Raw genomic sequence first — 27,400 nt, 5'->3', positions numbered from 1 at the left:
ATGCATTACACGTTGTTCCTGTCAGCCACTAATTATGGATTAGCACCAGAGGCTCTTTCCAAAAACTCCTTCCTGCAGACTGTAGATTTGCACTCCCACCACTCTGCAGCAGCCACCGCAAGTCACTCAAGCCAGAGCTCTTCCTAGCAGGCCTGCAAAGCTCCAGGGAGCATAAGAAGCCACCTCAATGCTCAGGGCAGTTACACACCAGGGGTGATGGTGGGCAGACATCTAGCCTCCAGAAGCATCCCTTCAACCCCTGGGAGTCAATGCAAAGAGGAGTTGAGCAATGACCAACTGCAGTTCGCCAGGGTGGTGGAGTGCAGAAAGAGGGGTGGCCCCAGCACAAGGGAACATGCTACTGCACATAGGACTTATTCCTAAATAAGTAAAGTCAGTTTTATATTCAGAAGTAGATCTGTACGCCTCAAACACGATGACCGTGAGGACTACTGAAAACTCCACTGCATTAAGGACAACCGAGGCAGGCAGACCATAACTGCTGAAACTGGAGGAAAGCCAAGCGACCCAGAGTTAGCTCTGCTAACACTAAAGAACTGAAGGGTTTTAACCAGCAACAACAAATGGTCATTGCCATAGCTACACTACTGGGGTAGACAATACCTTCAAGCCCTCCATACAGATACAGATGCCCTGAGGCAACCCCTTGCAGTCTTTTCACCACCTCTCCCCGCAACCCTATTCACTTATTCACTTCGTGGGACCTGTGAAGTCTGCCCTCAGAAAAGGGCTGACCCAGACAACTGAAAGGATAAGAAAATTCAAAATCACGGCTCTTACTACCATTTTAACCTAGCTTCTTGTGCCTAGATATGCCAGATTTTCTACTTCACTTCTTAATATTTCTTAGACCATGTATACGAAAGAAGTGATTTAAAAACAAGTTAATTTCAGCTCCAAACTCCCCACTTTCTGTGCATTTAAAACCATCAGTTTAAAACAACCTTTTGGTGGTACAAAACAAGCATCCAGCTTTCCGAATTTTTTTTTTTTTTTTTTTAAACACACTACATAGTAAACAGATTCTAAACATACAAATGACCTGAAAAATGCACTGCTGGAATAGAAATTGTTTTTCTTCTTCAGTAAAATTTGAGATTTAAATCTTCTCCATATCAGAATAAAAAATTTAAACCTGTAACCTTCATGAAATGAAAATCAGAAAAATATCAAAGGTTTCATTAAAAACCAAGAGAGCACAGGCTCATTGTTAACATAAAGTTAATTAAGTACTTAAAGGCCTCAAGCAGTGGTAAAGTCCTGATTTAAACCGGGAGATGGTTAAGGCTTTGCAAACTGAGGACTCTGGAAGAACCTGTCATCCTCTCGTAAGGTGCAATATAGCTTTGACAGACACTTCATTTTACTGAATACAGTCATTGAATGAAAAATCCTAATCCCAAACTTACCTCAAAGGATGGGGGGGGGGGGGGGGGGGGGGGGGGGATCCAAGACTTGAAACAAACACCTTATTGAAACGCTCCATAAAGGCTCAAGAGCTATAAACTTGATTTATATATGAAAAGAAAAATGCAAACAAACAGGGTAAACTTCACACTGACAAGTAAGTTAATACAGGCATGCTGCTCAACATACAGTGTCACCCACCTGAAATGTTAGCTAGCAGCAGTATCACCTTTCCTTTGGAAATGGTTCAGGTTGATACAAATGAGAGAGAGGAAGACAGGGAGAAATAATGAGGCAAATAAAAGTTCTTTCAAAAATCAGTGCAAAATCATCATTCTAGATGCACTAATAAGAAACAGAACTTCTGAAACAATCTGAACAGAGGTATGGTTGCTTTTTCAATTAACAAAAAAATTGAAAATTATCTTTGCCCAAATTTAGAGGAAATGGGGGAGGAAAGCATAGCATTAAAGGCAGCAAACAAAACACAGCAAACTGTGGGCCACCAGCCAGCCTGATCTTTTCCTGCCTTGTCTCTGCCCTGCCTCTCCCCTCCTTTCTATCCCCCTTCAGCATTTCCAGTCTGGGAAGGGGTATATGCTTTCCCCATCCTCCACCTTTCCTGAACCTGCTCTAGTCCAACACATGGGCAAGAACTTCCTTTTGCTTTGGTTCTCAAATTTCACTATCACATCCAGCCTCTCCTCCCAAAGCTTTTCACCCCGAGGAATACAGTCTGCATGACTACATTTGATAATACAGACTATGCTGCTTAAATACCATACATTTGCAGACAGATAAAGCATGTTTTACAGAGGTACCATAAAGGAATTTAGCAACATACATTTCCTGGGCACACAAGTTGCTGGAACAGCTGGAAAGGGACCCTGTCCAACATGGGAACAGTTTCCCTCTCCTCACGAGGACAGAAAGGAGCGCACAAAGAGAAGGTGTTTGTGCTGGAGCCGTTCCCAAACCACGGCTTCAGAGGGACGATCCATCTGACATGTTGCAACTTGGGAAGCACGTGCAGGAGAAGGAGGAGGGGAGCAGCAGGCAGGGAATCCCCTCCACATTTCCAGTGCCATGAAAGAGGGACAAACAGATGCTTCCGGCTGGAGAGAAATGGCAGTGGGCTGTGCACAGCCTCTCGGTTGACCCTATGAATTGAGCAGAGGCACTTGTCTCCGCTGCACACCACTGCATAAGATGCATACTGGGAGGGAGGCAATAACAACAACTGATGCCCATGATCCTGCAAAACAGCTTGCAAAGCTTGTGCTTCCCTCAGCCCCTAACCCAGGGAGTTTGGAAGCATTCAGAAACCGTACAAAAACTCGGCTGGAGCTATGACTCTTAATAGCAGCTTTCCTCCACACCTGCAGCTCAGCCAAGCCTCCCACATCTCAGTGTGCCCCAAAATTCTGTGTTTCAAAGGAATTTTACAGAGCCTTCACTTGTCTGGGAGGAAACAGGTTCAGAGGCCACAAGGCAGCTTCTGCAGACTCCTCCTCTCAGCATGCTGCAGCGTCAGTGGCGGAGGCAGGCAGCTGCATTATTTAGTCTGGCACCAAGGAGAAAAGCTATCATTCATTTTTAAGTTAGATTCAGGGAACCAGCTGGGGACCAGTGATTGCCATTTTTGAAGTGCAAGAAGAGGAGTATAACCGGTCTTTCCATAGTAACAAAGATTAGTGGCCTGGAGTCTGATACTCCTCCTGCACTAAAAGATAGGAGACAAAGCGATAGACAGGTAATTACATAGAAGGAGCCCTGGGGAAACTGCAAACTCCTTGAGAACCCTTTAGCTGGTCTGTATGTTTCTCCTTGTCTCTGCTTCAGCTGAAGGTCTCTAAGAAACATTTGCCCATTAGATCATCAGCTTTATTGCAGAACGTAGCCAAGCAGCTGGTAGCTGGTAGACTTAGCTTGGCCCTGCACCGTCGAGAATGAGATGGAGAATGAGAAAGAGAACATCCCAAGTCACATTACCTGTCTGCAGCTTATCCTTGATAAGTTAGTGTATTTAGTCAGTCTGAGGGGGCTGACAAATGAACTCTGACAAATCTCACTGGGGCAATTTAAGACATTATTGCATTGCACTATCTTCCCAAACCCTTCACAAAGGTTAGCACCCCAGAGCAAATCTGGCAGAAAAATTTATATCACACATTGACCTCCCCAATTCAGAGCCTAGCAAGTTAGCATAAACCTGTTCTCAGAGCTGGTTTAAGTTAAGACATCAACTGTGAACTGGAATGGCTGAGTTCTAGACAGAAGATATTGCCTTCACTACAAGCAGCATTAACGTCTATCACAAAACTGGAATGGGAAATGACATCTCAAAGCACTGCAGCCAGTTCCTAAGCAAATATAAATCTAAATGCTGAGTTTTGGTACTAAAATATATATGCAATTTGTCTAGCAACTGACCCAAGACTACTCATGCAGCTCAGGATGCTCTATGAATCACACCACTGATTATTTTTTTTTTTATATATATCCTGACACATAAATTGAGTATCTTGAAGTGGAAAGACAGACATGGATTACACATGGATCACACCACCAGATAACTACAAAATTTAATTGCTTAGAAGTATTATAGAAAAGGCGCTGCATTTGAACTCTCACCCACTACATTTTGCACTTCTGCCCAAAACTAAAAAAAAAGTCTGGAGAAGTGAAGATTTGCCATCTGTTTCCAACTCTTCACAAAACACACCATTCAGAGCTAGAGCTGGGGTTCCAGCTGGTTCCTAGCCTATCTGTAAGTCATAAAACCAGCCATGAAACCATGAAGGACCCCAGAGAAAACAATCAGGTTTAAAAAAAAAAAAAACAAACCCCAAACAAACAAAAAACCACCCCACACAAAACAAAACAAACAGCACACAAACAAAAAACCCGCACAAAACAAAACTAAACAACCAAAAAACTATATTTAAACTATATTTATCCAATTAGATGTACGTGTATGATAATAATAAAAGACGCACTTTTTGAGACACAATTCTTCGACTTGGCTTCTGCAGACCTAACTCATTGTCTTTTCATCTAAGCTGATATTCAGACAAAGATTTAGTTAATCAGTCTGCAATACAACAGTTACATAATTTTTTTCCTCTGCAAGCATTTAAAATGTATCTCGTCTTCTAGTTTTTCCCAAGAGACTGTATCCTGCACATAGAAGTAGAGTGAGAAGCCCACGAAGCTTCTGTTTGCACCACAGTTAGAAGGGCAATCCACACTAACTGTAAGATTTGTCTAAACTCTATGTAGACAAGCTTCTTCTAACATCACCCTCCTTTCCAGAAGGAGCTGAGCAGGCAAGACACCTTGAAAAGCAGCTAACAATTACCTCTTACCTTTCTGAAGAGGCCGCCGCCAATTAGCACATTCCTGGAGCTTCCAATTCAGGCAAGAAGAAAGGAGAAAATAAGGAGAGGGAAAAAAAAAAAGGAAAAAAAAAAAGAAAGAGCAGGGAGCCGTTTTCTTCCTCAGCACAACAGTATTTCCTAAGGGGTGGAAAAAAAGAAGAAAAAAAGAAACAAATAAGTATCATCTTTCATGTTTTTTTGAAGAGGCTACAGATTACAACAATTCCTTGGAAGAGCTACTGTGCCTCTCCTTCTCCAGTTCCAAAACACCAACTTGAGCTGTCCTGTATTTTCTCCTTCTATCGTCACCTTATCAAAATACAGAATATGAAGGTCAAGTCACTTACTACTAAGAAAAACAAAGATGGATCAGAACAGGATAAAGTTCCATACTAGAATGGGATAAAGTCCCATTCAAAAATATTCTTGAACACTCATTCTATTAAGTAAATATGCTTCATCCAAGCTCACACCCACTTCTGTAAAAATTCAAATGAGCCACATTTACTATCAAAATAGTTGGTAAAAGGCAAATTCCAACATGCATACTGAACATACAGGTATATATTGACATTCAAGTGCTTATGTACTCTTCCCTGCAAAGATCATACCTAGAATTATGAGGTACATGCAACTAATCATAACTTCTATTTCTTCTTAAGACAGCTACTCTTTTTCTTAAGACAACCTATTCCAGCTATATTGAATCTTTCAGTAACAATAAGAGAAAAAAATAATAAGTATCAGAATAAAGGGAAAGGGAACCAAAAAGCCTTTTTGTGACTAAAGAGACCATTTAAAAACCCAGCTTCACTCCCATAAAACCATAATCCCTCACCTCCTCAGACCACCTCTCTCTCTGCCCTACTCCTAACATGAATTTAAAGAGACTTACAGACACCCAGATTTAATGGGCCCCTCCCTACCTCCAGTACCTGCCTCTGATGAAAGGCAGGAAAATCAAGTGGAAAATTGTTTTAAAGGGTGCATGCGAGACATTACCATATTTGAGGAAACGGCAATCAAGGTTTTCCATGGGGAATGAGCAAAGGGAAACACATCCAGTCTGTTCCCCATCACATTTTGTTGGCTTATATTCATACAGAAAACTCTACCTTTTTCTGTCCCATGGAAAATCTGAATGCAAGTTCTCAAAATAAGGGAAAAAGTCAGTGCTACCTTACATTTCCCCACACACCTCTATCATCCCTCAAAAAGATAATTATCCCGTTTGCTAACAGCATGCAACTGCATACAGATCCCAGTCTCCCGAAAGAGATTTTATACAAGGGGCCTCAACAGATAGGAAACAACATAAAAGGCAGCACTCCCATCACAGCATCTCCCCCAAAGCCAACCATGTCTGTCCAATTCTAGATGGCCACAGCTCCTGCATTTCTCTAGGGGACAAAAGCTCTCCTCTTCTCTCCTCCTGTCAGCAAGACTTAAAGCTGCAAGAATAATTCTGTCCAGATTCCCCTCTAGATAGGCAATGATTTAAAGAATTCATGAAGTAACAGTGGCAGTGTAAATAAACAATGAAAAACTAAATAAAGATCACAGAAGATGACACACAGAAAACGTGCACTAAGGAGAGAAAGAACAAGATCAGTGATTCAAAACCTCTTCTGCCTTGTTACGTTCACCCATAAATAGGCCTAGTAATAATCTGACAATGTGAAAGAATGGATCCTGACACAAAAATGTACCTGCTTAAAAACCTGCCTCCCCAACCTGTTCCCTAAAGGCAAACCTTCCCACACTGTTTAATTCCACTTTCTTGATGTCTTACATCCCTCGGTTGCATTTCTGCTTTCTGTCAGATTTCAGCCCTCTTGTACTAATTGATGCAAAGCAACTTAAGCCAACACCTGGAGTACTCAAATTGTTAAACTTTTTTTAAAAAGAGGGAAACGGTGCTACAGCCCTCATTGTGGGGAGGGGAGAAGAAGTGACCCTCAGTGAATTGCTCCTGACATGTATACATCCCGAGGCTATGCGCTAATCAATACTTACTGAGCAGCTCAGCACAGACCAGGTTGCAAAGTACAAGGAAAAAAAAAAAAAAAAAAAAACAACAAAACACATTGCATCCCCCCTCTCAATCACATGCTAGTTTTGTATCCCTAAATCAAATGCATCATTTGCTTTTCTTCTTCATTATTAAATCAAAAGGATGCTTTAGACAGCATTTTTCTCCCTGCTAAGAGAAACCCCCCACATATGTCAGGTGAAGCCTTCTAAGAATTGATATACTGGTTACATTTCAAGCACTTAAAAATTTTACACTTTCATCCTCTTACTGGTAGGAGAAATAATTTAAAGCAGACATACAAGATTTGGAAGAAGCAGATTTTTAATCAAGCATAAAATCAAGAGGTGGCAAAAAAGAAGGCTAAGTGCAAAAAACCTAAAGTTTATTAACATTCTCAGAGAGAAAGAAATCTGTCATAAGTACCACTTAGGGATATAGCTTTGACCAACATCACTTGCCCCAAAGAAAGTGAGATTGCTTGGTTCTCAAACCCTCAGGCAAGAAAAAAAAAAAAATTAAATGAAATTATGCATTACCCAAAAGTCAAATTCTAAGCGGAGAAACCTAGCAAAATGACTTACAATACCAAAAGACTTGACTAAATTTCTGGCAGGGCCAGAGATAATTTGTGTAAGAAAAATGTCAAAATGTTTTGGGTATACAGCCACTATAGGAAGGAAACAAACAGAAAACTGGGAAACACTGTATGGAAACCCAACAAATCGCTGACATCAAATTAGGTAAATGAAGAGGCATATGTTAAGACAAACACCCTCAGATGGTGTGTGAGTCAACTTCTGCAGTGGATTTAGCCGAGTTGCTTTCCTATATCAAGCTTAATAAAAATAATCCTTGATTCCACCAAAGATTTGAGCCGGGTTTTTATTATATCTCTATGCACGCTGATTCTGGACAGTACCTGAGCTGACAAATGAAACCTGGACCAGAGATTCTGAAATATGATCTTGACTAAAAATTAATCCTTCTTTCTGGAGATCAGCACCAGATTTATTCCTCCAGCTGCACAATGAAACTACAGTGTTTTTTCCAGGTGTTACCCAAATCTAACCCACTTCCTACAGTTAAACGCGAAGATTCTACGTGACATTTGCCAGGATCTAGTTCGTAATTTAATTGATGCAGAGACTTTTTAAGTTCAGGAAACAAAGAGTTTGGGGAAAGTAACTCCCCTCGCTTCCAGTCTACACTGCACAGCTGGCAAAGAGCTTGCTCACCTTATCCTGTCTGACCCTTGCCAGGAGCCCCCATCAGCCCTTTGGGGAGCTAGTCTGTAAAGGAAGCCTCCATCATACACAACAAGCCTGGAAGATGTTCTAGTTTATCGGATTTTCTAGCTCTATGATGTTTATTACCTCCATTACAACAAGAACTAGAGAAAGGAATTAGATCAGAGTGCTGCTGTATGTAACAGCCCCCTCCCCAAACTGTGTTCACAACATAAGGCAAAGCAGGGTTTAAAGGCGGGGGCGGAGGAGTACATCACCACCACCACACACAATTTACAGGAGCAAAAAAAAAAGTGTTCTCTAGGTTCTTCAATCTATGTTTAACAAACAGCTACTTTTCTTCAGGTGAATTATATGCGCACTCAGTGTGCACTAATAGAAATAAGTCAAGTTTCTATAATAGTAAAAAATTATTTTCATTATTTTCTGTTTATTTTTCAACCTCTCTATCTAAGAGATGTAATAAAATAACTATTCCATTAATATCTATTGAGGGAAGAAGTAATCTCAATTTCTCATTGTAAAAAACAAACAAGCAAGTTAAGAAAATAAGATAAAAATACCTACTCTTAACCATCATGATGAAACAGAAAAAAAAACCCCACCTTTTTCCAGATACATTCTTGTACAGTGTAGTTTAATTGTACAATTAACAGTCTGTAGTTAAAATGTTTCTTAGAACAGTACCGTAAGTCTCTCTCACATACCTTACTAAAATATATTAGTCTGTAGTCTCTTTGCCACTAATGGCAGTGGCACCTCCCAGCTATTTTGGGCACCCTCCCTTAAGTCTCAGGGCAGGACTCTAAACCCCATGTTTTGAAGCCAGGAACCTCAGCTCCCCCTGCAGCAGGTTCCTTCTCCAATCTATTTTCTGGTATCTACAGTTTGGACAGAGTCAGTATGAAATGAAACTCACATATAACATAGCGCTTACCTACAGCAACATAAAGAGAACAAGATAGAAATTAACAAATTCTCATTTAATTTAGTATGAATTGAAAGCATATACCTATTATCCATGCATATATGTGTGTGTGCAAGCATATATGTGTCTGTATAGACAGAACAGGGTAAGCACTTCCACCACAAACACCTGTACTGGAGGTATTTGTGAAGAAACAAGCTTCTTCAAACATAAATACTATTTTCCCAGAACTGTTATCTACACAAAGACAGGAAGCTCTTCTCAAGTACCCATTACAAATAGCCAAGAAAAAGTTATCAAAATGTTGTTGCAGAAGTGCAGACAAAGGATAAAAACATGGGAAGAGTGAATTAAAACACAGACCTCCTAAATAAATTTTCCTTTGATTTGCCCTCATAGTGAACTCATGGGATCTACCCATCAATAGATGTCTGAATATAAGACTCTGTGCTTTACTTACACAAAATACAGTTCCTAAACAAGAAGCATAATTTGTATTAATTTGAACCACCTTTATTTAAATGCCAAATGTATTCTATTTCTGTATCTTTTTTTAGAGATGTTTACACAATTCTTTTCTGCAGCTTAAATGTTATACCTATCTGTATTTCCCCATCTGCTTTCTTTGGATCCTGAAAAAAGCTCTTCCCAAAATGACATTTGTCCATGTGAAAAATCCAAGTTTACAGAAGCACTCTGCATATGCATGCATTTAGATAACATGCTTATTAAAACATACCAACCTATGCATGACATTTACTTACCAGTCTAATTGCAACAACTACCAATAATGAAAAAAATATTTAATTTTCTCTTAACCACCAAAAAAAGGTACATACCTAGCACAAGTAAGATTTTATACCCCATATTTTATATGCAAAGCCTTGAGGACCAAACCCAGCACACCCAAGCACAATGGAAGACGCTCATCACTTTAAAAATTTGGTCCCTTCCCAAGAAACGGGGGCAGGAATAATTTTTCAAAACATTTATTTCTCCCTTTTAAGCTAGATCTAGAAGGAAGCAATTCTTTCTCTAAAAGCCATGCTCCTCAACCTTCCCGAAGTGACTTAGGTGATGGAATGCTGATAAACCACCTAAAATAACAGTGCTGTTGTGAGGCTCAGGACCTAGAACATAAGGGACAGGGAAGTCAGGCGCATGGCGATGTCCTGGAGAGCAGCATCCTCCCGGGGCTCCCTGCCAGGGCGGCAGCATGGGCTCCTGCGTGCCACTGTCAGTGGGCCACACGTTGATGTGACTACAGATACCTTCTCACCCTGCTCGGCCACCACTCCCTACAGAGCAAGAGCAGGCAGCCGGCTCTACACAACAGCCCGAAGGATATGGGGGGAGGGGAGGGGGCATGCAGAAACATTTGTTTCACAAGATCTATCTCCATCTTACAAGCCTGATTTTATATTTTTCTGTCCTATTCTTAATTAAAAAGAGGATACACTTCATGTCAGAAATCTGTATTTTTTTGAAGCTCCAATCATTTAGCCTATTAAACCCAAGCCTGTAATATGGGTGTTATTTCTTAAAAACATACAGTAAATGCATTAAATTATTGATAGTCATTAAACAGGAAAAAAATTTAAACAGCTCTCAGCTTTTATCAATCATTAATGCAGTTTCCACTTGTGCATCTCACTGGGTTGCTATCACATAGCACAGAGCAAAGAGTACAAATCCTGAAGGCATGAATTCATTTTCTCTTGACGCAGAGTAAAAATATTCTTGGCAGCAGGAGAGAGGCTAAAACATGAAGCAGAATGGTTGAAAGGAGGCTTCTGTCTTTTGCAGTAAACAGGTAGCAATACGAGGGAGCAGCAAGTTTAGGGACCGAGGCCCATCCACTTCCCCTCATCTCCTGTAAGGGCCAGTAACAACGTCATCAATCACCTCCAACACCTGGCAGCCTAAAGCAGTTACAGCCACCCCAACAGTGTTTACAAATTTGATCTCTATTTGAAATATATGTTAATTCAATGGCATATGGGGGGAAAAAAAGGAGCATTGAGGTCAATAGTAAAGCATCCAGCAACTTCAGCAAGACGAAGATTTCACCCCAAGCTGCTCACCAGTAAAACAGATAATGTGCAGAAAAACCCGACTGTCACCAAACTGACAGCCTCAGCTCAGAAAAATGACGGAGACCGAGATAGTCTCTTGAAGCTATTGTGAACCTTTACTGGGGCAAGTTATGACTAGACCTGATGTTTTTATCAGCTCTGAATGACTCTTGTCAATATGGGGAATCTGGAGACAGATGCCAATTGGTGGCACCTTGCCTGGCTGTGATATGCTGGCTACCAGTGAAGGGAAGTAAAATCCCGTTTTTTGTCCATTTTATGCACAGATTGAAGACCAGTCTTACAAAGCTGCTCTCTCAACTTTCATCCCCTGCAATTTTATTGAAATTCATTGGTTTAAAATGCAGCAGAGAGGGAACACAATCTTCAGTGACAAGCCAGGTATGATTGCAGCATGCAAGGACCTAACTGACCTACCTCTAAAGCAGCTACGGTAGGCAAGCAATAGCTATAAAAACATCAACATGAAACACACAGAAACGCCAGTTCTGGCTTAGATACTCAGCCAGTGAAACCTTAGCCCTGCAGTAGCCCTGCTACTGGAATCCAAATTAATTTGCTTTAAACTACCTTGCATCTGTTTAAATGAGCTGTAATAGCTCTGGAGCACTGTGCAGACACATCCAAAGCTAAACACGATGCCGATGACTGTTCGAGACACGCATGCCCACACCCAGAGCCCACTCAGAAAGCACTAGCAGGAAAAACACCTCAAACAAAGTGTTCCACTCCCCATGAGCGAAGGCATAAATTCCTTCAAAGAACATTTCTGTTCATGCAGAAAAAACCTGAATGTTAAAAATTTAGAAAAAAGTACAGAAAGAATCTTTGTCTGATCCCAAAAATCTAAGTCCTAGGGAGGGGGTTTTTTTCCTGAAAATGATTCAAGAATGCACTGAGCAGAGCAACTAGATAATGCCAAATGTTGATACCAAAGTAGCCAGGAAAAGCTGCTGTCACTGGAAAATGTTTTCTAGCCTGATTGTTTACAGACAACTATGTTATAAAAAAACAAAGATATTTATTTCCAGCCATCATTAGTGAGTGCAAATCTACATCATGGAGAAAAAAAAAATCCCACAATAAAAAAAAACAAAACAAAACCCAAAATTCATTTAAGAACATGTTTATGTCTCATTATACTGAGTCCCAAGGAAGGTAATACAGTATTTAAAGTAATAATACAAAAGCTATTACATCACTGAATTGATTTCATGATATGTCAACAAACTAAGTAATTCACAATCAATTTCAGTATAATATTAATCCTTATCTATATACAGAACTGTAAGGGTAATAGCCCATGTTATTGATGTAACACACAACCACTGCCAGCTTTCGCACTGGTCCAGGAACAGCATCAACCCCAGAGAGAAGATGTTCGCCTGGCCTTCAGGCCATAAGCAGTGTACCACTGAGCTAACTGCAAAGATAAGGGGAATGGAAATCAGGGCACTGACATGAGGTGCTTGGACCAGCTCCACGGCTGCCTGCACAAAGCCACTGCCGCAGCTGAACAAACCACAGGCTGAGCAGCCAGCTACGCCAGGGCTGGCATCCCCTCCCCACTGCCATCGGCCGCTGAGGCAAGACAAGGAAAAGGGTCTGCTTTGGTTTGTACTCAAGATACACGTATGGAAAGTCCATGGACTTCTGACACTGGTTTTAAGCACCTCCCTGCAGAATGTGTTGGAATTTTTTTTTTTTGGTCCAAAAGTATTGATTACTTGTAACACATCCTTCTTGCCAAACCTTTTTTTTTTTTTAAAGTACTTAATCAGTTGTTTTTTTTTTTTTTTAAAACCACTCAAGTTCACATCTCTTCCCCACCCCCCACCAAGAAAACACATTTCAAGAAGCTACAATTGCTATTAAATTTTGCCTGGCCTGTAAAGCACATTGGCTTTCCAATAAATTATCTGGAATTTTTATTTTGACGCCACAATCTGTATCTCTAGTTAAAAGATTCATACAAGTCCCTAGCATTACCCCTTCCTAACCAAAAGCAAGGCTTGTATGAGAATACATGAACAAAGGCTGCAAAACAAACTCTCTCAGATCAAATAAGTCTCATGACAACTGCACCTAAGTCTAATGGAAAGCAACTCTGAACTAATAGTTAAAGCCTTTCAAATTCTCATCAGTGTTTGTAAGGGATGTGTTATCAGAGAAGAGAGATGCATCTTCTAGTATAGTATTGCACATTTAACTGAATTATCACAGATCCACACCTGAGGCTTAACTATTTGACTTCTACTAGTTTCAGAGACAGGACCTTTCTGTACTGGATATTTGGGTCTTATACAGCAGTATCCGTGCATACACACCACTCGCCCCCCCTTTATTTTTATAAGCTGATTCCATGATAAAAGTCGCTTAAAATAACAAAGCCAAACAACTGTCAAACCACCGCTAATATGAGCCTTCAAACAGGTTTCCATTTCATAAATCATTTCGGTGATCTAGTTTCGCACCACCCCAGGGAAAGTTACATGCATAACAGAGAAAATTCACTATCAATATGCAGAGATCATTTGGCAACAAAATCACTACTAGTAAAGACTTGTGCAGTGGCACTATGATTTCAATGCATTGCATATGCAGTACAGAAGAGGTGTTTAAAACCAATAGATTAGTTCTAGGTTTGCAAAATCAGCAAAAGACAACCAGTTCTGCTTCAGGTGCTCGGTCATCCACTTCCCCCTGAACCAGTGCATGGTGGGCATGAGGAAGAGAATAGAGCATCAGCGGTGGGTACTAACTTGCTTCTTTTGCTAGGAAAATAATTTCAATCATTTTCAGAAGATTTGCTAATGATCCTAAGGGTCTAGCAAGTTCAGAGACCTCAAAAATGGAAGACATTCATCTATTTGTTGAAACTTGTTCGTGCGCCACGTTCAAAGACAGTGCTAGGAACATCATTATTATTTTCTACACTACACATGTGTTTTCAGGTATTTATTATATTAATGCTTCATATTATTTTGTAATAATAACCTACATTTTAACTACTTCTGATACTTTCTTTGCATCTTAAAAAATGAATTCTATTGTTTTGTTCACCAGTTCTGATGTTTCTTTCCTTTGTGATAGGCTTCTGCTATCAGTGGTCAATGGCTGAGACTCTGAATATTAGTCTCCCAGAGGAGGAAGAAAAATCAGTGAACCATAATCTGGGTGTGCATATATATTTGGCTGTATTTCCCACCTCTAGCACATTTGCTTGTCCTGAAGCTCAGATTGTAACAAATAGCTCTTAATCAATATTTTCCTCTGGAAATTAATCCAAGAGCTAATTTCTTGTTACAAGAAATTCAGCCTCAGGAATTTAATCAGAAACCAAAGCAGAGGGAAAACTGTCTCCAAAGGACCCTTTATAAGGATCATCACCTGAATGAAACTCTTATTAATGACAATTCTGTGATTCCTAACACAAAAGTATAGCTGCACTATGTGGATGCCTGATACAGTATGATGCAATTCATGACTTACAGTATATACTTCCCCCCCGCCCCCCCCCAAGTTTCCACAGCTCCTATTTCCCATGTGAATTACTTCCTCCTCTAATCAAAGAATTTGAAATAGTTTAAAACAAAATAGGAATAAGTTGAGTGAGAAGTATTTGGTAACTGGTTATCTGAAGTTACCAACTCAAACAAGTATTTTCACAATAATTACAGCTATAGCTAATGTGAAACGCAGAACTAGGATTCCAGTAAGAAGACTTCAGCTGAGCTTTTTCTGCGAACAATAACCAAAAATGCAGTAGTAGAGAGGAAATTCAGGATCAAAGTCAGAAACAGGTAACCAACAGAGCAGTCAGACCCCAAAGTGTGTAACAGGTAACCAACAGCCTTTCAGCCAGAGGCTCCAAGTCCGTAAATAGCACCACAGCAGGAATCGCTTGACTTTCCTGGGCTTTGTACAAGACAATTAGCAGAAACAAGGCTTATACAGCTGATCCTGCATCTCCTATTTGGTTCATCTTTACTTTCACACGTCGGCAGTAATCTCTTACAAATGTCAGATGGAGTTTATACTCTAAGTATTCCAATTAATGCAGACCAGAACAATTGCATTTCTCTGAAACTTGCATACAAAATCCCTGGCTATTGTCTATGGTATCACCCTCTCCCTGCTCCCCCAGCCAGCATCACGACATATCTGCCACACACCCCACACTACTGCAAAGGTCTCGAGCAGGTGGGGCAGAGACAGTTGATGGTTGTATCACCAACATCTCAGAGACCAGTTTAGAATACAAAATTTAAAAGCTGCATTAGCTACAGGTGCTCCGTTTATGCTGTGTGTCAGGATTTGAATCAGTGGTAGAGAGATTTTAGATAGAAAGATGTGGGAAAATTTTTCAACACTACCCATGTGATTTAGAAGGCCAAATCTCACTGTATCTAAATAATTTAGATATACCAAAAAGCTACTCCTGGCCTTTTGTTGTTATTCTATTAGATGTAACTACAAACTATTACCCTAAAATTTGTGCACAAATATCACTTGTCAATAGTACTTTAAGAAGACGAAAGAAGGTGCAATTTTTACCAATCGGACTGTCAGAGAATTTCCCATCATGCTGTGGCACGTATGCAAAGCTTCTCAGCAGCTTGTTCCACGACAATGGATTTGCAAAGCAAGAACTGAGAGGATTATTTGATTCAGCATCTACTCAAGTGACCAATTCCTTCAGCAATCAATACTAATCAACAAGCTAAAGCCTTGTAAGAAAAATCAGACAGCATTTGAATCCTTCCTGCTGCAGCAAGCAGGGCTCTAACACCTTATGGTGCAACACAGACACCTCACATGCTACAATTTTGGAAAATCTATTTTACCTGGGATTTAACACACACCCTATGCTTCTTTCCAAGTGCCAAAACACAAAGCTCACCTTTTCAATGAAATTCCGAGAAGAAAAATACATACATACAAACACCTTGAATCTAATATAATCTATTTGCTACTTCACACTTCAGCTGTGCAGAAAAGACCTTAACATGAGCACACAGAACAGGGATTAAAAGAAAAGCAATGCATTTTAGAGCAAAACACAGGCCATCTTCACATATACAACTTTTGCATTAATAATATCAGGAATTTTACTTTTTCCTATTATTCTTTTCTTTCAGGGTGAGCTCAGGGATTCTTAAGAGACATGAATTACATTGCTCTGACAGTATACATGAGGAAAGCAGAGTGTCAAAACTTTAGCAAGAACTTACGAAAAAGAATATCTTTGGGTTCCTCAGGAAAAAAACAAGATAACCCCCACAAGAGAGATTTAGGTTAGGTTTTTAAATGCCCCTTTTGCTCAGTCAAAGCCCATGTCTCACGTGCTTCTACTTCCTTTGGTATCATACTAAAACAGAAACCTTCAGATCATCAAGAAGACCAGAGGGCCTTTGGCATCCATTAAGACCCAGCATTCGAGTTGTATTTTAACAGTCCTGTGAGTCCTCTCTCATGTGTCTTTAAGAAGCAGAAAGTACACAAATCTGTTTTCCCCTCCGTTACACAGTCACTCCAAATCCCGTTGCAATTACTAAGTAATTCTTGGCATAGCTGTATGAGAGTGACCAAACCCACATTCAAAGAGAATAAATTGGCAAGCAAGCCGTGTTGACTAGGTGGAGGGGGACAGCTGGGAACACAGTGTTTCCAGGAGTGCCACACACTTTGATGACAGGGTAGAAACGGGACAATGCAACGATCCGGTAGAACAGAAAGGCTTGTCTGTGTTTATCAGGGGACAGCTCATTTGGGTAACAGGAAGCATAATGACTCCAGGCTGTATGAATAGACGGATTCAGAAGGAGAACTACCAGGGTTTGGGATTCCTAGAAAATAGCTGAAGGAAAAAGGTGATCTGTAAATGTGGACTGTTCTGCAGCAGTAAATCTGGCAATGAGGAACAGTTGGGCAAGTGTGAAACAAAAATATCAGCTTTCACAGAAATTCACCTTCAGACCTGGCAAAGTTTGACACACTGACAAAACCAGTATTTTGTATTTTAAATAAAGCTTAAGAGCAATTCAGACATATTTTTAAGCTACTGTGAAAAATATATGCCCAGATGTTAAATCCTCTATGCTGAGCCACTGCTAATCTGATAGCACATCCAATGCTCCGTTCTGTGCCCTACTCTTTTACCCTATCCACCAAAACATACAGAAATCATTCCCAGCAGACAGGCCATTTCTTCCACAGCCCTTTTAAGTCTGCAGACAAGTGAAAATGAATGGGTATACATTTTTAGATATAACCATGTTTTTAAAAGTTTAATGTATAGCTATACTTTGTACCTATTTACATGCACTTTCCATATACGTTCATGCTTGTTTATGCAGAATAAAAGCTCAACATTTTAGAAACGACCAAGTTACAGTTTTTGCACTAGGCAATGATGATTAAAACCTGAATATTTCATAGTGGTGAATCACACTGCCAAGTCTCTGGGGATCAGAGCAATCTGAATTGGCATAAACTAATGTTTCCCAATCTTCTGCTGCTTCTGTAATGAGTTATGTTCCAGCCCCGCCAATCATTTCTCGGAAGGCAGACCCACTCTCCAGCTTTTTAGCTATATTCACTGCTCACAAGTGCTGGGAAGGCTGTGCTTTCTTCCACATGTGCAACTACTGCTGTCTCGCAACAGCAGTCCATTTGCACTTTGGACCTTTCACCAAAGCAATCCATGCGCTTCCTCAGCACTTTCCTGTACCAGGTCTGCACAGAGCCAAGGGAGGGAGAAGCCTTGATTCGACAGAGCCCATTCTCCCATCAGGTTTTATCTTCCCAAATCACCAAATAAAATAATTTCTAGATCAGCAAAGATGGAAAAAGAATGCAAACAAAGCAGCTTCAATCCCTGTACCCACATTTAAACTGGCTGCCCTCTAGACCCAGACTGCGAGCCTTTTCACGCCAGCAGCTCTGCCGAGCAAGTCTCTGGAAGCCTTCTGATCTCAAATGTTAACACATTCCCCCGCTGATACAAGTTTAACCTCAAGAGAAGAGAGGAAACAAGCTGCTACGCACAGATTAGAGCTGATGAGCAGTAGTAATGACTGGAGCTGTGTCAAATCACAGTTACAACAACGTGGGGTTTTTTGGGGGTTGGTTTGTTTTGTTTTGTTTTTTTGAAGGTACATGTGGGTTCACACACTGAAGTTTCCTTTTGAGCTTACCATGCAAATACCTGAACTTCAACCAAAACGCTGCCAAAAAAGCACTTGTAGGGACTTGCCTGAATGGCCCTAGAACCTGCTGGCAAACATGGCCATATTTTTGCTTGGAGGGTTCAAACAAGGACACTTGCAGATAAAGAAAAGGAATAGGAAGTTAAACTGTAGACTACTAAACTCAATTTTTTCTTCCAAAAATTGACATTACATTGCTAACATGCTGTATGGTGATGTACTAATTCTACAGTTAATGAAGACATTAAAAATGTTGTTTCTACATGAATTAACAGAGCCAAAACAAATTTTGCTGATACCTAGCTTTGACTTTTTTTTTTTTTTTAAATCTCCCACAGGTCCTCAGCCTCTAGCTCTAGCAGAACATTTTTATTTCTACCTTAAATGACCTTATTTAGAAGACTATTAAAATTGCTAGCAAGACACACTACTTCTAGCTGGCATTCTCACTCCTATTATCACCACTGGATTTACATTATCAGATTGCTGTTATTTTTCTGTGTTTTAGCTTTGTATTTGGCCATTTCTTAAGGACCCCTAGCACAAAATCCAAGGTTCAAGGACTCTAGGCCAAAGATCCCAAACAGTGATGAAAAGCACAGAAGGGTATTGATTTCATAAGATGTAACAGGTATCATTGCATTACGAATACAGTGATTCTGAGTGTATGCACATCCCAGTATGTTGGCTCCATCGGTTGCAATTAAAAAAAAAAAAAGAAAAAAAAAAAAAGGTCTTTTCACTCATTCTAACCCGACCAATGTCAGTCTGTAAAATCATTGTATCAAGTAGAGGAGTTATCAGCAATTTTAGTTTTGTTCATGTACACAGAAACAAGAGAACAGGAACTTGCAATGGAAAATACTAGAGGTAATAACCTAGTGATAGAAAGTCAACACTATTTTTCCTTTATGCCAGCTCCCAGCTCCCCAAATGCTAACAGCTGCCCATCAGTTCGTAAGTCTTGAGGCCTCATAAGCTACCTCTACTCCTTGCGACTCTAGCTGTGCGAACAGAGAGTAAGAATTGGTATCTCTCTGAAGGATCCACTCCTCTAAAACGGTTCTCAAGCCTCTAGGAGCAGTGGTCTTTCTCCAGCCCTTTTTATTACTAGTATTATTTTAAAGTCAGATACAGGATGGACTACTTCGTTGATCAAATTTTCAGAAGTTGAAACTTCAGCAACACCCTGGGAGAAAACCTGAAATGCCAAAATAAATCAAAACCACACAGAACTTGTATCCAACAGAGCTCTGTTGCCTGTTTCCCAACAGCTTCTATCTATCCAACAAATTACAACCAATTAAGTCTTTTGCAAGGGAAGTTTTTGTTTACAGTGATGCTGAAAGGAAAAAAAAAAAGCTGAAAGGCATTACTCCAAATGTATTAAAATAATTAGTCCATCCACAAACACCACTGGAAATTGCCTTGGGCTTCTCCAAAGGACTTTAGTTTTGTTATTGTATGTAATTATAGTAATCAAGAGTTCCTAACCAGGTTCTGCAAGCATTAGGTTGGTTAAAATAGAGAAGATTTAAGGAATTGTATTCTTTCTTACAATTCCTAGGTCCTTCCTTTCCATTTCATGCTCAAAATACAAAAGTCAATTTTGCAGTCATGCTTTTTTTACATAAATTAAAAAAAAACAAACGGTAGATCAGCTGTTTATTCTAAGATGTTTCTGACCTAAAAGCCTCACATATGCCAAAGAAAAACCAAGCTCACAACTCTATCAGCATCTTACTGCAAGAATGCTAAAGTCCAAGGCACAGCTTCTATATCAAAGCTAGAATTCATTGCCACGCATCCAGAAAGGTGAGCAAAGTAAGCTTTGCTCACCATCCAGAAGGTAACTGGACTAGCAACTCTAAAAAACTGATTTCAGAATATATAATATTGAAAACATGAGCCTAGTAATAAATAAGTATTTGGAAGCTTTATCATGCTTTCCCCATTCTAATATCTCCTCACCATTAATCTAAAACATTTTGCTTTCAAATGATGAAGACTTTATGTTCCTGAGAAAAACTTTAATTAAAAATACAGTTTAACACCTAATGATGTAAAAAAGCTTTATTTTCCTTGCAAGGAAACTCTGTTGACATTGCTGAATACACAGGCACTTAAATTTACACATCAGATCACAAGCACAATCCCTGCTGTACTGGAGTCAATCACATTTTTGGCATTGACTTCACTAGAACCCAGATTGCAGGTGTTGGCTGCATCAGATCGATAGTTTTCAGAGCCTCTATGTTTTTTTTCCTTATACCATTCTTTTAAAGCACAAGTAAGATGTCCTGACATTCATGGCTTTAAAAGAAAACACAAACTGTTAATTTTAACACAGTGAAAGTGTTAATCTAATGGTCAAATCAGAAAATACTTTTTGAAAAGTCTCATCATTATTACATTGATTTACCATTGATGAAAGCAGGTCACATCATAATATTACAAAGGCCTGATTTCACAGTATTCCACAACCTTTCAAGCAACTGCATCTTTCTTGAAGAGGTTTCGATTGAAAGAGAGGCACAGGAAAGAAGCAGAGACCTAATCGCGACTTGCAATAGCCACCCCAGAAGTCAGTAGCAGAACCAAGCACATACCTTATTGTCCTGCCTACACTGCTTCCCTTCGTATTGCACTCATCTGTGCGATGTTCATGGAATAATACGTAGTCATGGCTCTGTCAGAATCCAGTGCTACATTTTATACTCTCCGAGACAGAATGTAATAATCTCTTGGATGTAAATACTGTATTTTGATGCATATAACCCATGACTTGGGTAACCTCCACTACTTTGCAGATTTTCCTGAGAGCAGATTCTCAGATAACCATAACTGAATCAGGGCTAGGGAGAAAGGCAGAAAACAGTAGCAGCACATCTTGCAGAAGCAAGAAGGGTGCTCCAGGGTAAAATTCCTTTTGCATTACACCTGTGTGTTCCCCGCACTCTATTTAATACAAGCATTCGTCCCTAGCCTACATTCAAGAAAGCACTGTAATATGTTAAAGAATATACTTTTCAAAAGACCTTTTAAGACCTCCCAGGAACTTCTACAAATGTTATGTTACAGCACTTCAGCACCAGTAAACAAGTTGTGGGTCCCCAAAAAAAGCTAGCTTATTTAAACGGACAGGCTACACATGACTTCAGATGACTCTGGATAAAGAATCCAGAAAAGTGTTCTGCCACAACAGTATTCCCTGAAATTAAGGACAGTGAATTAAGCATTCACTGAAATGCTTTGCTGGGTGGAACAATAACTAAAAAATTATATATATTAAATTAAAAAAACCAAAAAACACTCCACACACACTGTCAATCTTTTCCAATACGAGTAGCATTTGTAAGTACACCAACAGACTCCAATTCTTGACTTTCTGCCAGATAGCTTTTGCAGTATGTTTCTCTCCTAAAAGTTATCTCTGAAGGTTAAAACAAGCTTGACAATAATAGTCAGATGGCATTTATCTGCACAACAAACTCAGTTACAAACCATCAATATTTATTAGATATAAATCTCAAGCCCTCTTGCAAGTTATAACAAGTTATATAAATTAATCTTGCTTAAGATACTCATCAACATATTTTCTAACTTTAACATCATTAAAACAGCATTCACCAAGTACCCCTTGTCATAGTCAGCAGCTGTTTGCACTTAGCTTTCTGCACCTTAATCTTGTATTTGGCTAAGCTAATGAAATTAATATTCTAGCTTCCTTTCTCTTCTCACACTTAAGCTCCAAGGCAAAACTGTGTCAAGTTAAAAAATGTAAATAATCATTTATTACTGACATGTAGAACTTGCACAGATCAGAGGAAAATAAAGCATTTGCAGTGTAAAGCACACTGGAGGTTTTAAAAAAATGCAACAAATTTGGAAAGGGCTTTCAATTACAATTTAAACCTTTGGATTTTCCAAAGAACAGCTGCACAAATATTTGAGAAAAAACTATAGCAAGTGGTACCTTTATAAAGAAAGAGTAGATTTTTACAGTGGTCTTTAAAACTTCAATATTGAATTGTACAGTGATCTGGTATTTTGACCAGTAATTAAGTCACTACATGAAGAATGCAGAGCTGCAGACCAAGTTCCCTGGCTTCCCTTAAGCCCAAATTGAGACAGCATTATATACTTACAAATTTCTGCTCTGCTCCTAAAATTCTTATGCCACCAAAGATACTCCTATACCAACCTCCTGTTAGGAGGTACAGAGGCTGCAATAAAAGCAAGCCAGCAGAACACCTGAGGGATTTCAGAGTTTAATTCAGCAGCTGATTATATTTAAGCATATGGTCAATGTAAGCACTTTTCTGAATAAGGACAAAATTAACATGTGCTTGACTGAACTTGAGCTCAAACAGACTTAAAATTTGACTCAAAAGTGGCTGAATTAATAGTCACACAAAACAGACTTGACTACGCTCTGGCTCTTTCTACATACTTAGTTTTTAGAGTAAGCAAAACACTCTGTCCTGTCTTTTTATAGGTAACCATCAACATACACCGATTGCCCCTACTGATTTAATGTAAAAATGTTTTTGAAGAGAAGCACCCCCCCCCTCCACCCCCCTAGACAATCTGATATTGAGGATTTATCTCCAAGCAAATGGCTCAAAGGCAACAATACTCACTTCATTGGTCCCACCCAACACAAAGGCTGCAATCTGTGAGATGTTTCTTCCACAGGAAACAAATCAAATCAACCAACTAAATTATTCTAAGCAGTTTTAAGAGAAGTTAGGTAAGCTTTACTAGTTTAATATCACAGTAAACCTTATTAAAGAAATAATTCTAAACTTTTGCCCAATACACCTTCTGATGCCTGTAACTGAAACAGCCTTAAATGCACTCCTCAAAGACTTCTGGAAATACAATATAGACATACACACATATATGTTCCTTTTTAAAACACAGTGTATGGGAGCACGCAGTGGCTGGAGGGCAACATCATCATCGTGCAGTGCCAGTAAGCTCAGTGAAATTTAGACACCTAAGTGTTATCCTCTGGTTATCAAGAATGATCATTTAGCAGTGTTTCTCACTCCTGAAACACCTAGAGAAAACTAAAGCTAAGTTCCAAGAAAAATGATTAAACGATGTCTTTTGAAAAGAGAAACAAGCAAAGGCAACTTCATCTTATTCCAGCCATTCTCCTTCTTGGAGAAATCTGAAGTTTTAAAAGTTCCATCTCTTTGCTTGTTACTACTTTGTCTTTCCATCTCAAAAAGATATGAAAATGGGTTGTAATTCAAGGCTAATTCAGTCTCTAATTGGTTTGGAATCTTAATGGCCCTGATCCTATGTGTTAAAACTAATTTTTATCATGTCTGATACTTCACGGATGTGTCGTGTTCTTGCTAATCTGGATCAGCACTTCGGGCAAAATTTTATTATGAGTAGTATGGAGGCAAGAAATTTCAAATATCAGATCATCTTGTGACAATGGCCCAGAGAGCAAACAGATGGAAATAAAGCATCTGAGTTTATTCAATGGATGGAAGCCTTCGTCCCAAAGGAGAATTTGGGAAGATAACCTCCAGTCCTTTCAGAATTCTGCATATAGGTTGGCTTTTAACCTTAAAAAGGATACATATCAATACAAAACCGTTCACTTTAACAGCTTTGCTTAGATGCTGCACTTGAGAACTACACAAAGTAAAACAGAACAGAAATCCTCTTTACTCTTACACCTGGTTTCTAATCAATTGCAGTTTACAGAATAGCACAGGTAGATTAAAAGAGCATGAAATAGATGTTCTACTGGAGCAAGTTTGGTTTTCTTGATATGATGGGACTATTTGTTGTGGCTATCTCACTGGAGGAGAATGCACTCAACCCAATGAGATGCAAAATTTTGTATTCGCATTATATAGTCTCATCTTCTGTCATCAGCAACTACATGAAAAGCAGCTTCAAATTTACTCTAGTCTGAGCAATTTGACATTTTAAGACATATGGATTATACATTTTGTATAATGTTCTCAACTGAGAACATTATACAAATGCATGTTCTCATTATATAATGGATGTTCTCAACTGATTGGTATTATCTCAGTGTAGCAGTGGGTCAGTGCAGTGACAAGCCACTTTGCCTCTGAAGAAGAGTTTCTTTCCAAGATGTGACTGGTGGAAGCCAGCTGAACAGCCACATGTTCATCAGTCCCCTTACAAAACCACCACAAGGCTTGGCACCATGTGCAGTATTTCCAGAAAGGAAGCCAGACATATATTAATATGGATATAAGTAACCGGATGAAGGAACACAGGCCAAGGCAGTAGAGATACATGCTCTGCATCACCCCTCATTAGACCTACCTCAAAAAGGATGATGTTCATCCCATCCTTCGTATCACGCACTGAGAAACTGAAACCTGGATACAACCGTTACAACTGAGGGTTGAAACCTGGTCTCCTGTTTGCTGTTCTGCCCTAGCATGCCTTGAACCCCATGAAAACATGCGCTTCAAGTATTGTACAGGCCAGAGATTTGACTAACAGACTTTATCTCCACTGAAATTACTATGCCATGCTGAAGCATAACTTCACATGGTCTGGGTCTACACCTATGCAACAGACTGCATACAATAACTTTCTGCGTATCTTCTAACAAAATCATTCATTTTAAAAGCACGGTTCCACAAACTTCTATGAAAGGAAAACAAGAGGACAAGCACATATATTCACTCCAAGCTGAATCTGTTATTACGAACTGGACTCCATGCTTTCTTTCATGTAACACTCAGCCAACTGTACAGTTTTATAAGGTGCCGGAGGAATGTATTTCCTGTTATCTGAAACACATCACTTCTAGAGCACATGAACGACAGTTTGTGTCGAGTTTCTACAATAAACTAAGAGGGCTGTCAAGTTTGATGGCATATTAGTTTGTCACTTGTAACAGGCAAAGCTGTGTGAGCAGATTAGACAATGCTACATAATTTAATAATTTTATCATCTATTCTACTTGACATTACCAGCTATTCCTCATGATTTCATCTGCCTATAAGACTATGTGCCAGATGCAGAGCCTTTTTACGAAAATGAATATTGTCTACCCACACACAAACACCACTGTTTAACCCATAAAAGGCAAGCTTGGCTTTCAACACAAAAAAAAGCCAAAAAAAAACCCCGCCTCCAACTTTAATTCCTGGAAACTCACATGCACAAGTTCAGAGCAGCTCTTCTAAAGGGCTAATGTGGAACGAGATCTATTTAGGCAATTCTACTCACATTAAAATATATAACGTGTACTTATAGATCCTTAATCAAATTGACAGAAGCAAAGCCCTAAACACTGACCCTCTGCAGGGGATGAAGTGTAGAGAAAAACTGAAAGGTTAGAGAGAAAGAAGAAGAGAAAAAAAATTAAAATCATACCATACCAAAGAGCCTCTAACAGACTCATTTTAAGAAAGTCAAATATGTAGATGGTATCAGAAATACTATATATATACACACACACCCCTCATATATATGTGTCCAATTATCCTGAATTAAGGAAATAGATAGTTATCAATGAGCAGAACAAGGGGAGGCACCTACATTTAAACCAGCAATGGTGTCTAAAAAAACAAGTAGCAAATCAGCCACATGCATGTATCTGCAAGAAAAGTTTGGGCTTGCATTGTAGTTTTCTTTCTAAACACAGCTTCTAGTTCTAGGGCTCCAAGGAAAGTGGGAACAGATGAGAGGTGGACAGATAGGTTTAGGACCACAGGAAGAGTTCAAGACACACTGAGTAAACTAGTTACAACTGCAATTAAGATCTTCCCGGGAAATACTGTTTCCAGCACCCTTTACTCTGCATATTACTCATTTCGAACTGCAGAAAGGATAAAAATCAAAATCTTTTGCTCTGTTTTTTGTGCATTTGGCCTATAATCTAGGAAACAAACAACTTTAGTAGTCAAATATCACTGCTTTCATAAAATAGCTGGAGAAAAAAAGTAATCTTGTGGATGGGGAGGGGCTTTTTTTTGTCCGTGGACCACAATCCTTCATTTTACACTGTTGTGGGATGCTTGGCACCAATATGCACTGCAAATTCCTGGGACACATAAATTACAAGATCATTTGAGGCATTCAACCCACAGCTTACAGATGCAGCAACTCCTGTCAGTGCTCAGAACCAAATCATCTGTTCACCCTGCCCAAAACTGCCAGCATGCCCAAACAGTCTTAAGTATACACAACCTACAGGACCACCACTAAGCTACACTGGGCATCAGCTAATCAGCAGGCATATTACCTTGCCTTCTCTGCAGGTATTCAGAACTAAAAACCGCTTTTGTACAGATGCAAGCACCCCCAAGGGGGCAAAATGGGCCAAAGACTTTTGCTCAAACTTCTGCCAGTTGACCACAGCTCAAAGAATCATCGTAGCTGAAATGGCAGCAAATCCAGGAATGTGGACAAGGCATTAGCCAGCTCTGAACTACTGAAAAAGAGCTGGGTTACACTGAAAAAAATTCTTCTTTAAGTCTTATATCTGCCCACAGAGAATCAGCCTATCAATTTTTTAAAGGGCATTTCTTTTAACTAAACTTCCTGTAATATATTTTATGCAGGATTACATTACTAATAATTTCTATGGGATTTCAGGCATGAGAAGTACCAGTTACATCCTCCCTGGAAGAATGTGTGGAGGTAGGACAAGGGAGAAATCATTATGCTTTAGAGGTTTATGTATAAAGCATCTGCACGCTCACTTTTTTCATGTCAAAAATCCAAAGAAGAAAAACACTTTCCCCCAAAGTTTGCTGAGATCAGAAATTAACAACAGCTCTGTGCAAGGGGGCATGCCCTCCCCTGCAACAGTGCAGCTCTAAGTGCACACACTTGTCCTGCGCTGCTTGCAAGGAGTTAGAACTGGGAAACTATTTCAGCTAACTTTGGCGCAGAGCCACACAAAGCTATTGCTAATGCAATGCAAAGTCACAAACTTAACCAGATAATGGGCAAGGGCTTGCTTTGTGTTTCTGGAGACCTCATTCTGTTGTGAGAGTGTGAAGAGAGAAAAACTCACACCCCAACTTAGTGACCACATAAATCAGTGTAGCC

At 39.6% G+C, this 27,400-nt stretch overlaps 1 protein-coding gene across 6 annotated transcripts in view; it reads right to left on the bottom strand.

Annotated features, from left to right (window-relative positions):
* Nucleotides 1-27,400, bottom strand: part of ZMIZ1 (zinc finger MIZ-type containing 1) — a 366,110-nt gene that overhangs the window by 308,989 nt on the left and 29,721 nt on the right. For 5 of the 6 annotated variants that reach the window (XM_075505181.1, XM_075505172.1, XM_075505171.1 and 2 more), the window contains exon 2: nt 4,797-4,946. The exons of the other annotated variant lie outside the window; for it this stretch is intronic. The gene's annotated coding sequence lies outside the window, so the exon portion shown is untranslated. The remainder of the gene's footprint in view (nt 1-4,796; nt 4,947-27,400) is intronic. 6 annotated transcript variants of the gene reach the window in all.

The sequence above is a fragment of the Mycteria americana genome, chromosome 6, assembly GCF_035582795.1.
Source record: "Mycteria americana isolate JAX WOST 10 ecotype Jacksonville Zoo and Gardens chromosome 6, USCA_MyAme_1.0, whole genome shotgun sequence".
Classification (NCBI taxonomy): Eukaryota; Metazoa; Chordata; class Aves; order Ciconiiformes; family Ciconiidae; genus Mycteria; species Mycteria americana.
This window is presented reverse-complemented; position numbering and strand designations above follow the sequence as displayed.